The sequence below is a fragment of the Chrysemys picta genome, chromosome 3 (genome assembly GCF_011386835.1).
Source record: "Chrysemys picta bellii isolate R12L10 chromosome 3, ASM1138683v2, whole genome shotgun sequence".
Taxonomy (NCBI): Eukaryota; Metazoa; Chordata; order Testudines; family Emydidae; genus Chrysemys; species Chrysemys picta.
This window is the reverse complement of record NC_088793.1, coordinates 24,066,005-24,079,666: the sequence shown is the minus strand read 5'-3', so window position 1 is coordinate 24,079,666 and position 13,662 is coordinate 24,066,005.

Below are 13,662 nucleotides of genomic sequence, written 5' to 3'. Positions count from 1 at the left end.
CTGATTGTTTGTATGCTATGCATGGAGTAACAGTTTATGAAGAGAAAGTCCATCAACATCCTTAGCCAGCAGTATGAAGCAGCAATTACAATGTAGTCAGACAGCACGGAGCCTGAGCTTTTAATGCAATTAATTCTGTCATGGCTTAATAAATTCAGTGCCTTGGAGTAGTCAAGACTGAAGTTTAACAAGCACAGCACTGAGAGTTTTGAACATAGTTACCTTCATATTTTTAAGAGAAATCTGCCCTAAGCTGAGGCCTCTGATAAATTGCAAAGAGCAGCAGCCATAAAAGACATTTTTTTTTAATCTGGTATTTCTAGTTTCTCATTTTGTACATGCCTCACAAAAATCTGAGTTTTAAAAAACAAACCAAAATTACATACCATGTCCATGGCGTTTAAGGGATAAAATGTACAGCCCTGCTTTTCCTATGGGAGGTGTATGTGGAGGTGCTGGGAGGACAATGGCTTGGGGTCCTTTACCACTTTTTAGGGCGGGGAGGGATAAGAGATGCCAATACAGCGTCATCATCCTGCTGATGGATGCTGCCCTTTTTCAGTTTTGTGGGATGGGAACACTGGCCAGCTCTGGGGCCTTTGTTGGGAGTGGAGGGACCATTCAGGCAGTTGTGTCATTTCCACACTTAATGGGGTCTGCTAATTCCACAGCACCCCTGTGAGCTACAGAGGGTAATTTTCCCCTTAATTTTACAGATGGGGAAAGTTTGGCAGAGAAATTAAGTGACACGCACAAGGCCATAAGGTGTCATTATCAGAGCAAGGGTTAGAGCTCAGGATACTCCCAGTCCAGAACATTAGACTGCAGCTCTTTGTTGTAACATACAAGATTTTATGAATGTGAACAATTAAAAATCCTTCCCTTCCCACAATGTATGCAAGCCAACTTCATTTTTGCAAAGTTTTTCTGTTATGGGAGATATGGGGGGCATAAAAGTTTCCTGACAACATCACCTTGTGATCCGAACCAAGCTCAGATATCTAGGTGCACTTTTTTAGTTGATTAAATGTATACGGCTACCAATCTCACTGTACAGAGACCTTCCATACCAGAGGATCCCAGAGAACTTTATTAACTATTTGCAATATAGGAATCTGTTGACTCCAGCGGTGCAAGTAGAAATTATTTCTTGCCAGTACTGCATTCATGGGAGGGACACAAGGGAGGGCACATGACCTCCCCATGTGACCCTCCATGTGACTCCTCCCTGCCCCAGCCCAGGGCCCCCACACTCTCCCCATCCCCTCTGACACCCTCCTTTGTATATACAAATGTCAACATGAGTAACTACTTACATTCCCCCTAAATATATAGTCTGTTTATATGGAATATGGGAGTCGGGTGAGGAGCCATTTCAGCATATGTATGACTTATTAAAAGACAAATTTTAAGTAAAACTGTATCCTAAACTGCTTTATGGTATTGTACCCAAACATTGCATTTCAATGGGGGATTCAACTTCCTTTATAGGAAAGGACTCCTGAAACTTTTACCAGCCCACAAAAGTGGTCCATAGTCATGCAAATAGTCCCATTGTCTTCAATGGGATGATCAAATGATTAAGGGTTTACAGGATTAGGTTCCAAGTTTGTAAATTGTTCTGGATGAAACTGACAATGCCTGAGCTGTCAGATCAGAAGGGGCTTCTTTCGAATAATGGTGGGCAAATGCGTGATAAGTCTTAGCTCCGTTGCTAAGATAAGGAAAATATTTTCAGCAAAGTTCTTGGCAGATTCCTGAGGCAGATGGCTGGTTTAAGGCTGTTAGTGTCTGGTATTATAATCTTCACTTATAGTTCTCTCACCCACAAAGCTAGAAAATGAGGCATTTGTTTTCTTTGTTTTGCTGCTCAGTTCCAGTTAACAAAACTCATGTTAGACTAATTTGCCTGCAAAAATGAATTCTAGGTACACTGGGGACAACACCTGATTCCTGTCAGGCTGCAGAACTGGGCTGACATCAGAATCCAAACATCCTCTGGTCAGTGCAAGCAGAAGCATTCCTCTAATGATTTGGACTTGATGTGATGCAGTATGGATGTCATGGATAATTCAGACCAATGGGGAGAAACAGAATAAAAAACACTGTGTTTAAACACCTTTCGTGCCCCCCACCCCTTCCCTCTTGAGGACTCCTGACCAATGTAACAGCACAATATATATGCTAACAAACTTAAACAAAGCCTTTGTTTAAGTCTGTTAGCATATGTATTGTGCTGGTAAAGCCATATAAAGAATGAATGTCCTCCCTAGCCTCATTCTACTCCTTTAAGGAGCAGAGTGCAGCACACACACACCCCGGGGGGGGGGGGGGGGGGGATGGAGGAATAGCCCCAAGTCTTTCCGGTACCCAGTACCTGCTAAAAATCTCTTGCCGGTACTGCATACTGGAGGGTACTGCCCTACTTGCACCCTTGGTTAATTCACAAGTGAAATGTAGCTACTCACAGTATTCTGTGTATGCAGCCGCTGTCTAGCAATACACAGCACCACACAGCTGTTTAAGGCAGGAAGTGAACAAGAATTCCATAGCCAGTTGAAACTGCAGAGAGAATTTAGACCCAGAATTTGGCACTTGAATTAACAGTGCTGCTCGTGAGAAAAGTGTCCTGCAATCTTTAATAACAGCGAATGGTCAGGACCTCAATGCGTATGTCCAATCCCAAAGACGAGGATATTGATTTCTCTAGGGAATTAGGTTATACCAAAGCTGTGCATTTCCCTCAGGCTCAAAGCCTCTGCAGAAAATGACTGCTGAGAGATTTGAAATGGGTATGTCTCATTGATATATTGCCGAAGAAAGCTTATTTGCTGGCAAGCCAGTGCAAACTGGTTTGACTTGACCAGACTTCAGAAGTTAGAAAATGTAGTTTCCTCAGTAAACTTTGACACATGAGACCTCAAATCGTTAGGAACTGCTAAATAACAAAAAACAAATGTCTTTCCTTCTGCCAAATGGCTTTTGCTATATGAATGCCGTGGAAAAAGATACTCTTTTTATGCTACTATATTTCACTTGCCATCTCTAGAATGATAGACCTTATATAGGTAAATGGAAAATAGCGTGCCAAAGATTTATCTTGCTCTAAAGACACGAGGAGTTGAGATAAATCCTCATCAAGCCGAGCTCACATAAGATTAAATGCAATAGAAATAACCAAAAGTTTTCTAATTATGTGGAGATGACAGAGCTGCTTCTGATACACAAATATGTATGAGAACATACATGTTATATACCCTTCTGTGCTGGTACATACCGAAAAAAAAATCTGTTAATTCTAATTCTATTGCCAGGTAACACTGGCAGCACACGTCTGGTGCCAGGCTGAGGCTGTCTTTTTTACATATGCATAAGTGTGAAAAGTGCTACCGAGAAACAGAATAATGGGAGAAATTGTGTCCCATTCATAAGAACATAAGAACCGCCATATTGGGTCAAACCATGTATGGAACTCCTGCCTCCCATGTTCTATAGTTTTTCTGAGGCTGGAGCAACAGATGGGGCATTCTCAGTGTGTGAAACTCTTAGTGATAGTATGTGCAATGCCTAATCCAATATAGGCTTAGCTACAGTCCTACCAAGTTTAAGAGCATTTTGGGCCTGAGGGCCATTTCTACAACCTGGAGGGATGTAACCACCTTTTAGTTAATGGAGTTTGATTAATATGTGAATATTAGAGCTGTTGATTAATCGCAGTTAACTCACGCAATTAATTTTTTAAAATTAATCGCGATAAAAAACATTAAGCGTGATTAATTGCAGTTTTAAATGCACTATTAAACAATAGAATGCTAATTGAAATTTATTAAATATTTTGGATGTTTTTCTACATTTTCATATATATTGTTTTCTGTGTTGCAATTGAAATCAAAGTGTATATTATTTTTATTACAAATATTTGTACTGTAAAATGATAAACAAAAGAAATAGTATTTTTCAATTCACCTCATACAAGTACTGTCGTGCAATCTCTTTGTCGTGAAAGTGCAACTTACAAATGTAGATTTTTGTTGTTGTTATATAACTGCACTCAAAAACAAAACAATGTAAAACTTGAGAGCCTCCAAGTCCATTCAGTCCTACTTCTTGTTCAGGCAATCACTAAGATAAACAAATTTGTTTACATTTACAGGAGATAATGCTGCCCTCTTCTTATTTACAGTGTCACCAGAAAGTGAGAACAGGCATTTCCATGGCACTTTTGTACTGGCATTGCAAGTTATTTATGTGGCAGATATTAGGGTTACCATATTTCAGCAAGCAAAAAAGAGGACGGGAGGAGCCCCGCCCCTGTCCTGCCCTAGCCCCGCCCCTGCCCCACCCACTTCCCGCCCCCCTCACAACCCCCAACCCTCCCCCCCCGCTCTTTGTCCCCTGACTGCCCCCTCCTGGGACCTCTGCCCCTAACTGCCCCCCCAAGACTTCACCCCCTACCTAAGCCTCCCTGCTCCTTGTCCCCTGACTGCCCCCTCCTGAGACCCTCTCCCCAATCCTAACTGGCCACCTAGGACCCTACCCCCTACCTGTGCCCTGATTGCCCCAACCCTTATCCACACCCCCAGACAGAGCCCTGGGACTCCCACACCCCATCCAACCACTCCCCACCCCCTGACAGCCCCCCCCAGAACTCCCGACCCATCTAAACCCCTCTGCTCCCTGTCCCCGGACTGCTCCGATCCCTCTCCCCACCCCTGCCCCCTGACAGCCCCCCCCCAACTCCCAAACACCCCCCCCGCTCCTTGTCCCCTGACTGCCCCCTCCTGGGACCCCTGCTCCTAACTGCCCTCCCGAACCCCACCCCCTACCTAAGCCTCCCTGTGCATTGTCCCCTAACTGCCCCCTCCTAAGACCCCCCCCAAACTGCCCCCCAGGACCCTACCCCCTACCTGTACCCTGACTGCCCAAAACCTTACCCACACCTCCCAGAAAGCCCCCCCCCGAACTCCCGATCCCCCCCTTGACTGCCCCCTCCAGAACCTCCCTGCCCCTTCTCCTGCCCCCTGGCTCCCTTGTCGTTGGCCTTCGGTTCGCCTAAGGGCTCTCTGGGAGCTTGCTGAGTCTGAGCCGTTCTCCCGGCACGCTGGCCAGCAGCGGGGGAGGAGCTCCAGCCTGCCGGAGGCGAATGCAGGGAGGGAGGGAGGGAGGGAGGGAGTGAGCTATGCTGCAGGGGGGGGGGAGGGGGAAGTGGAGGAGGGACTCTCTCTCGCTGTCGGAGCCCCATGTAAGTAGCACCATCCGGCTGCCCTGTTAGCCGCCAGTGCTCTGCATGGGGGGGAGGGAGGGAAGTCCGGACATTAACAAATTCCCCCCGGACGCTATTTTTAGTTCAAAAATCCGGACATGTCCGGGGGAATCCGGACGAATGGTAACCCTAGCAGATATGCTAAACATTCTTATGCCCCTTCATGCTTCAGCCACCATTCCAGAGGATGACGCTCATTAAAAAAAGTGTTAATTAAATTTGTGACTGAACTCCTTAGGGGAGAATGTATGTCCCCTGCTCTGTTTTACCTGCATTCTGCCATATATTTCATGTTATAGCAGTCTCAGATGATGACCCAGCACGTGTTGTTCATTTTAAGAACACTTTCACTGCAGACCTGACAAAACGCAAAGAAGGCACCAATGTGAGATTTCTAAAGATTGCTACAGCACTCAACCCAAGGTTTAAGAATCTGAAGTGCCTTCCAAAATCTGAGAGGGACGAGGAGTAGCACATGCTTTTAGAAGTCTTAAAAGAGCAACACTCCGATGTGGAAACTACAGAACCCGAACCACTAAAAGAGAAAATCAACCTTCTGCTGGTGGCATCTGACTCAGATAATGAAAATGAACATGCATTGGTCCATACTGCTTTGGATTGTTATCAAGCAGAACCTGTCATCAGTATAGACACATGTCCCCTGGAATGGTGGCTGAAGCATGAATAATGCTGCACCAAAGATGTGCAGTAGGCCCTATCAGCAAAATGGCCAAATCCTATTCTGCTTGCACAGCCAAAATTCACACTGTAGGCTACAGGAATTTTTCCTGTTTAAGGAGCACAGAATAACTCTCTAGAGCTTATAACCATTTCCAAACAGACTGGCTCACCTGGAACTTGCTATTAGGAGGTACTAGGATGGTGGTTGGCCACAGTATGGTTTGGGCTAGCAAGGCTCCCATTAAAATAACAAACAAACAAAACAACACTCTGCACAGGCCAGAGAACCCATGGTAGAACTGTGATTGCAACAGGCAAAACAGTTGTCAAGCACAGATGAGGTACATCCATGCTTGACAGCTGGTATGAAACTCCGGTGTTACTAGCAGGCTTCCAGCTGTAGTGAGGACAGATGTGCTGTGCCTACAGGACCCTGTGCATTTCCCTTTTTTGATATGTATCATGAAATAATACACTGCAAAATATAAAATGTCAGTATCGATCCAAGTGTGCTGCATGGGTTGTCCCAATTAGGAAAGGTCACAGAAGGAAGCCCTGCTTGAAGTGAGCTCTTAGCAAGTTTAGCAAATGAGCTGACTGTGTAAAAGGAATTTGCCCACAACAAGAAAAGGAATCATATTGCACATTCTTTGGTGCTGATTCACTGAGAGCAGAAGAAGCAGGCTGCTGACCCATGCCCCCAGATTCAGCTCTGGGCAGTTTTTTCTGTTACTTTAGTTGAAGAGCGATTATCAAAGAGAAGTGATGAAAAGGAAACATCTAAGTCTGTACAACTCAATTCTTTTAATGAAACCCCAGCTCTTTGTGTGTGTTTGGGGGTAGACTGAATAGAAGATATTTTACAAAGGGAGCTCTTCTTCCCTTCTCTTTGCACAGTGTAGGGGGTGGAGTCCCCCAAAATTATGAACATTCTGCAGGAAATTTGCCCAGTGATAGCATGGCAGACAAAGGTAATGGGTCACACTTTGTTAAAGTTCCATTTAAAAGTACTCTATGAAGGGCTAATACATGATCAATAGATAATTAAGTAGATATTAAAACAATTCTTAGAGATGGTTAATGTCCAGCAGGTCCATAGATTGCTTATAGCTAGGTCAGGTCAAAATGTTTCCACTGAACCTTTTTTTAAGGTGAAAAATTGGGTTTTCAATTGAACAAATATTTTTGCAGCAAGTGCCTGGTAGTTTTCAGATTTTTTTTTTATCAGAACCCAACTTTTTTAACCAAAAACTGAACATTTTCATGGGTGGAATTTTTCAAAGACAATTCAAAATTTTCCATGAGGCAGGAAAGGGGCTCTTTTCTGACCAGCTCTACTTATAAACATCTTTAACACTTCCTTCTGATGTCCTTATAACTCACTATCAAACATACTACTCTTGTCTGGTAATAACATGAGAGAGACAAGGTGGGTGAGGTAATATCATTTGTTGGACCAACTTCTGTTGGTGGAAGGCACAAGCTTTTGAGCTTCACAAAGTTATTCCTGAGGTCCTGTGAAGTTCAAAAGCTTGCTGTGATGTTGTGCAGTCTATATGGTTTTATAAAAATATGATAATAAGTGACTATAATGTAACTGGGATATGCTTCATGCAAAAGGTCTCTTGTAAGGTATCATTACAAAGCTTATAATCTATTGAGTGTGATCATCCTATTTGTATAAATGTACCACTCTTGTATCTAAAACTAGAAATATAAAATATAACTCTGAGGGCCTATTGTAATTATGCAAAGTGTGGGCCATTAATGGTGGTTTGGAATCTTGATGACTCCCATTAACCAGGACCATTGTCTGCAGATGGCTGTGTTTTACCTGTGAGTCTTCCTCTATATGTGTGTGCTGGCAAGTGGGCAATGAAGTCTTGCTGTGACATGTGATCATGTCACCTGAACTGGAATCCATCTTTAATCTGGTGCTTTTCCAGTGAGGGGGGGGTGGAAACCCAGAGGGACAAAGGGTTCCCGCCTTATGCAAAAGTATATAAAGGGGTGGAACAGAACAAAGAGAGAGAGGAGAGCCATCATGAAGAATGCCCTCGCTACCACCTAAGCTGGAACAAGAGCTGTACCAGGGGAAAGGATTTTGCCCAGGCCTGGAAGGTGTCCAGTCTGAGGAAAAAACTTACTTAAGCATCTCTAAGGGTGAGATTATCTGTATTTAGTTTGATTAGACATAGATGTGCGCATTTTATTTTATTTTGCTTGGTGACTTACTTTGTTCTGTCTGTTACTACTTGGAACCATGTAAATCCTACTTTCTGTATTTAATAAAATCACTTTTTACTTATTAATTAACTCAGAGTATGTATTAATACCTGGGGGAGCAAACAACTGTGCATATCTCTCTATCAGTGTTATAGAGGGCGAACAATTTATGAGTTTACCCTGCATAAGCTTTATACAGGGTAAAATGGATTTATTTGGGTTTAGACCCCATTGGGAGTTGGGCATCTGAGTGCTAAAGACAAGCACACTTCTGTGAGCTTGTAGTGAGTCGGTGTGGCTCCCCTCCTGCCCAGAAGAGGGAGCCCACGTGCAGACCCCAGAGTGGGTGGGACCACCACCGCCTGTCCCCGCCCCCCGGAAGTCAAGGGGCGGGACAGGAAGTATAAAGGCCGGCCGCCAGAGCTCAGTCTGCGGCCAGCCACCACAGGGAGCAGACGTGCGGCCGGGAGCTCCCGGCCAGGAGACCGTCGAAGACCGAGGCCTGGACCCTAGCTGGCCTGAGCTACCCCGGGCACGCTACGAGGAGGAGCCGCCGGAGCCCGTTCACGCCCGCCACTGGGAGAATCCCTGGGAACCCCATCCCACCAACCCGGAGGGCGAGACTGCACCCGAACCCCTCCGCCCCTGTTGTTACCCAGAGGAGCCGCCCGAGGACCGTTGGCCTGACTTCCCGGCAGAGCTACCGGACCTGCCACCGAGCCCTGGCCAAGAGGAGCCCATGCAGATGGACTGGTACGAGCCCGGCGCGACGAACGAGGTAGGCTCTGAGGGGGATCACGGAAGTGGCCCGGGGGTAGCCGACCCCGGTCCGGCTGCAACTGAGTGTGAGCCAATGTCAGTTTGTTGCGGTCTGGATACCCCACTGACCAGCAGCGGCAGCAACCGCTGCTAGGGCCCTGGGCTGGAACGCAGTGGAGTGGGTGGGCCTGCGTTCCCCCCTGCCACCCTCCGCTCACGGGTGGCAGGGTTCCCCCTCAGCCAACGTTCGGCTACAGCAGCCTAGGCATATCCTGTGCTTCTGAACTATTTGCTCACTCAGCCCTGCAAACAAGGGCCTGAGCTAAACTGTGTTTGCCCCGCCCTGATCCAGGGCCTGGGCTCTGAACTGTCTGCTCGCTCAGCCCCTGCAAACAAGGGCCTGAGCTAAACTGTGTTTGCCCCGCCCTGATCCAGGGCCTGGGCTCTGAACTGTTTGCTCGCTCAGTCCCCTGCAAACCAGGGCCTGAGCTTAACTGTGTTTGCCCCGCCCTGATCCAGGGCCTGGGCTCTGAACTGTTTGACCGCTCAGCCCCTCCAGTCAAGGGCCTGAGCTTTACTGTGTTTGCTCCGCCCCTGCAGTCAAGGGCCTGAGCTTTAACTGTGGTTGCTCCGGCCCTGCACCAAAGAGCCGGAGTTTCGGGACTAACTGACTGCTTGTTCCCACAGTAGTGAGTCGTTGTGGCTCCCCTACTGCCCGGAAGGGTCGAGCCCCGGCTAGGACCTATTACAGAGCTGTTTTCAGGTAAACCTGCAGCTTTGGGGCAAGTAATTCAGCAAGACTGGCTCAGCAAGACAGAGTGCTGGAGTCCTGAGCTGGCAGGGAAAACCGGGATAGAAGTAGTCTTGGCACATCATGTGGCAGTTCCCAAGGGGTTTCTGTGATCCAACCTGTCACACTTGCCCCTTCCCCAACAGAAGTTGGTCCAGTAGAGGATATTACCTCACCCACCTTGTCTCTCTTATATCCTGGGACCAGCACAGCTACATGCTCATAATAAAGTAATAACATGCTTATATGTGTTAATAATTCATTAACTCTTCATAAAAGATTTATAAATTAAACCTTACTATAAAGTATCCAGTACATCTCTCTGAGTGTGGTGTCCTGTGGCACATTTCCCTCAGGTCCCCTTTTTATCTGCTTTCTATCTAATCTGGATGAATTTTCAGAAGTGCTCCGTGTTACCCTAGCTCTGTTTCTCTTCAGTGGGACTTTTACCATCAATTTCCATGGAAGCCAAGTTAGGCCAATGTTGAACACATCTGAAAACCCCACAATCTAGTAGCTCTGTTTGTAAAGCACCCTGGAAATTTACAGTAATATGTGCAGTACCTTATTAATGACTTAAACTTTTATACATTAAATCAATACTGTCAAACTCATTGCCACAGAATGTCACCATGGCCAGAATTGAGCAGGATTGAAAGAGCAATGGCTATATGGATAACAATAACCTCCAAAGTTATAATAGTTCATGTGAACTATTTCAGGGCTGTAAACTAATCTCCATGCTTTAGGAGTTAGGATGCCACTTTCATGGGGGAACAGATTATCCCACACCTGCCAACTGTGGGGCTCTCCCACTTCCTCTGAAGTATCTGGTGCTGCTAGGGTGACCAGACAGCAAATGTGAAAAATCGGGACGGGGTGGGGGGTAATAGGAGCCTATATAAGAAAAAGACCCAAAAATCGGGACTGTCCCTATAAAATTGGGACATCTGGTCACCCTAGGTGCTGCCCAGGGTTGGAGGCAGGTTACTGGGCTAGATCAGTGTCTCTCAACCTTTCCAGACTACTGTCCCCCTTTCAAGAGTCTGATTTGTCTTGCGAACCCCAAGTTTCAACTCACTTAAAAAGCTACTTGCTTACAAAATCAGACCTAAAAATACAAAAGTGTCCCAGCCACACTATTCCTGACTATGGCTTACTTTCTCATTTTTACCATTTAATTACAAAATAAATCAATTGAAATATAAATATTGTACTTACATTTCAGTGTATAGTCTATAGAGCAGTATAAACAAGTCATTGTCTGTATGAAATTTTAGTTGGTACTGACTTTCCTAGTGCTTTTTCTGTAGCTTATTGTAAAACTAGGCAAATATCTAGATGAGTTGATGTACCCTGGAAGACCTCTGCATACTCCAGGGGTACACATACCCCTGGTTGAGAACCACTGTGCTAGATGGACCTCAGGTCTGATCCAGTCTGGCAGATTCTACATTCATTTATTTTTCCATGCACCCATCCATCCCAGAGCCTGTAGGACTCATTTCCATAACAGCTAAGCATTGAGGGAAAATGCACTACAAGAGGAGATACAGTATGTCCTTCTCCCTCTCATCCATCCAAATTCCTGCTTTGCATCTGTGCAGCAAGGGCCAATAACCCATGGTATCACAGCAGGCTGACCCATTCATCGGGAATTTGTTAAGTCTCTCAGCCATTTTCCCCCTCTGCCCCCTCCCTGTACTATGTAGAGGATTGATCCAATGCCCTCTGGAGTTAATGGAAAAACTTCTATTGACTTCAGTGGGTGGTCCTGGGTCAAGAAGCAGTAAAGCAAGGGAGGTGGAGAAAGGTGTCCATAATAACGCTCTGGGTTCACCCTGAGAGGAAGCACCCAAGCTATTTCAAGGAATTGTATTTACCTTTGCAGCCTCTTGGAGTGAGAACAAAGGTATTTGGGTCCTGATCCTGCAGAGTGCTGAATACCTCCTAGCATCCCATCAGATCATGGGAGCTTAAGGAGTTCAGAACCTTGCCATACCAGGCCACTGGTGATTGATGGTACCAAGCACTGCAGAGACACCAGCCGGATGAGCCCGACCTCATTCCGTGTGATCTGTGAGAGTAGATATGGAAGGAGGAGTCCAGCCTTATTCAACATACAAATTTCACACTCAGGGCTCCATTTGCCTCCTGTTGAAGTCCATGGGAGTCTTTCCAATGACCTTAGTGCAGCTAGACCTGGTCCTTAATGTACATCTCGCATAAGACAGCATTCCAGTGCTCCCTAGGAAATAGTCACCGATTACAGAATGTCTTGGCTCTATCATTTTTCTTTTTTAAAAAAAACCTAGTAAATTTAATTGAAAGCCCCTCTATTTTAAACAAGTATTAAAGTTGCAAAGAGAGAGACTGAAAATCAGCAACTGCCAAAGTGAAGACTGCTCTTGTGCTTATGTTTTATTGTTGAGTCTTTGATTACAAGATCAGATACTGCCTCTTTTCCAAAGGACCCTGCCTGATTCAGGGCATGTGTTAGACATTTTGAGTGAATGTGGCAGGGATATTTAGTGATTGAGGCATCAGGGAACTATTCACTTGCTCAAAGTCAGGCACATGCTCAAGTACTTTTCTGAGGTGAGCCTGGGTGCACAGCACCAGGTAGGATTGAGCCCTGATTAATAATCAGACTCATTAGGAAAAAAACAGACAATTTAATTTGAATGCTGAATGGGCTTTTTGGATTAAGGGATGTAGTTATGTAGCTATTCTTTCGATAAGAAGGAAATTATTACAAGAAGTTTTTGTCCTTCCCAAATAGTCTAAAAGGATATCCTTGTCTCGGAACAGAATCAAGCCATATTCCAGATGCTGAAAGCAAAGTGCATTTTAAGAGGATGTTTATTAAATGACCTACGGACTACAGATAGACTAGATGAAGACAACTATTTAACTACCATTCAGTTGTTAACTCTTGGATGCCAGGAGTTTGGATAGCCAAAATCATCATGCAGATGCAAAATGTTCAGGCTAACATGGGAGCTTCAGGGCTGTTGATTTATTCATTTTTTAAAAGATAGTATTCTGGAGGGGGAAAAGATTTGTAAATGAAAATTGTTTGAATGTCACAGAAGTGAAATAAATCTCGCTGGGAGGTGGGGGTGGGTGGGAAGTGTGTTCTCCAGTATGTGCAACCTAGTGAATTATAAAGATAAATAAAAATATATTCTCAAAAGATTGTTGCCATAGTACAGAATGAAAGGGGTAACTTATCACTCCACCATAACAACCTTTACCAAGAGGAGACAACAAAGGATTATTGTTTTCTTACACTCTATTTTTCCAGTAATCATTTCTTCAGCTATGATGCCTGAGATTTATACGTTTATAGAAATATTTTCATTGGCTCAAAATCCATCTGAAAGCTGCAGACACAATAAAAAAAACACCTTCCTCAGCCCAACTTGTGTCCCTAGAAACGTCCCCATCTAACACAAATAAGATCCTCCCCACTCAAACTCAATAAAATCCATACTCCACACACTGAGTAAGATCACCGCCCCCAAACACAATCCTGCTTGAAAGGCTGTGGCTTATCTAAGCTTTGGTGCATGCCGTTAAAGTCAATGTTCCAGTGTCAAGGACCCTTTGCTGAAAGCACCCTCTGCCAGCCCACAGCTGTTTAAGCTGTGTCAGCCCACGGGCTACAGCTGGCTACAACTGTCACTGGCTTAAGCTCATCGAAACCCGCAGCAAACTGTTCATTTCTTTCCATCTTCCCATAAAGAGAGTCCAAAGGAGAAGTAAGCAACTAAGAGATCCAGCACCACCATTAGTAAAGGTAAGATTCCCCTTCACTAAAGTGCATAGGATTCCAGAGACTAGTGTTAACTTTAGAGTTATCAGTGACCTGCCTTTGACTCTTGCAGCAATTCAGAAGCATGTATTGTCCACACAAACACTATGTTAAAAGGACATTACT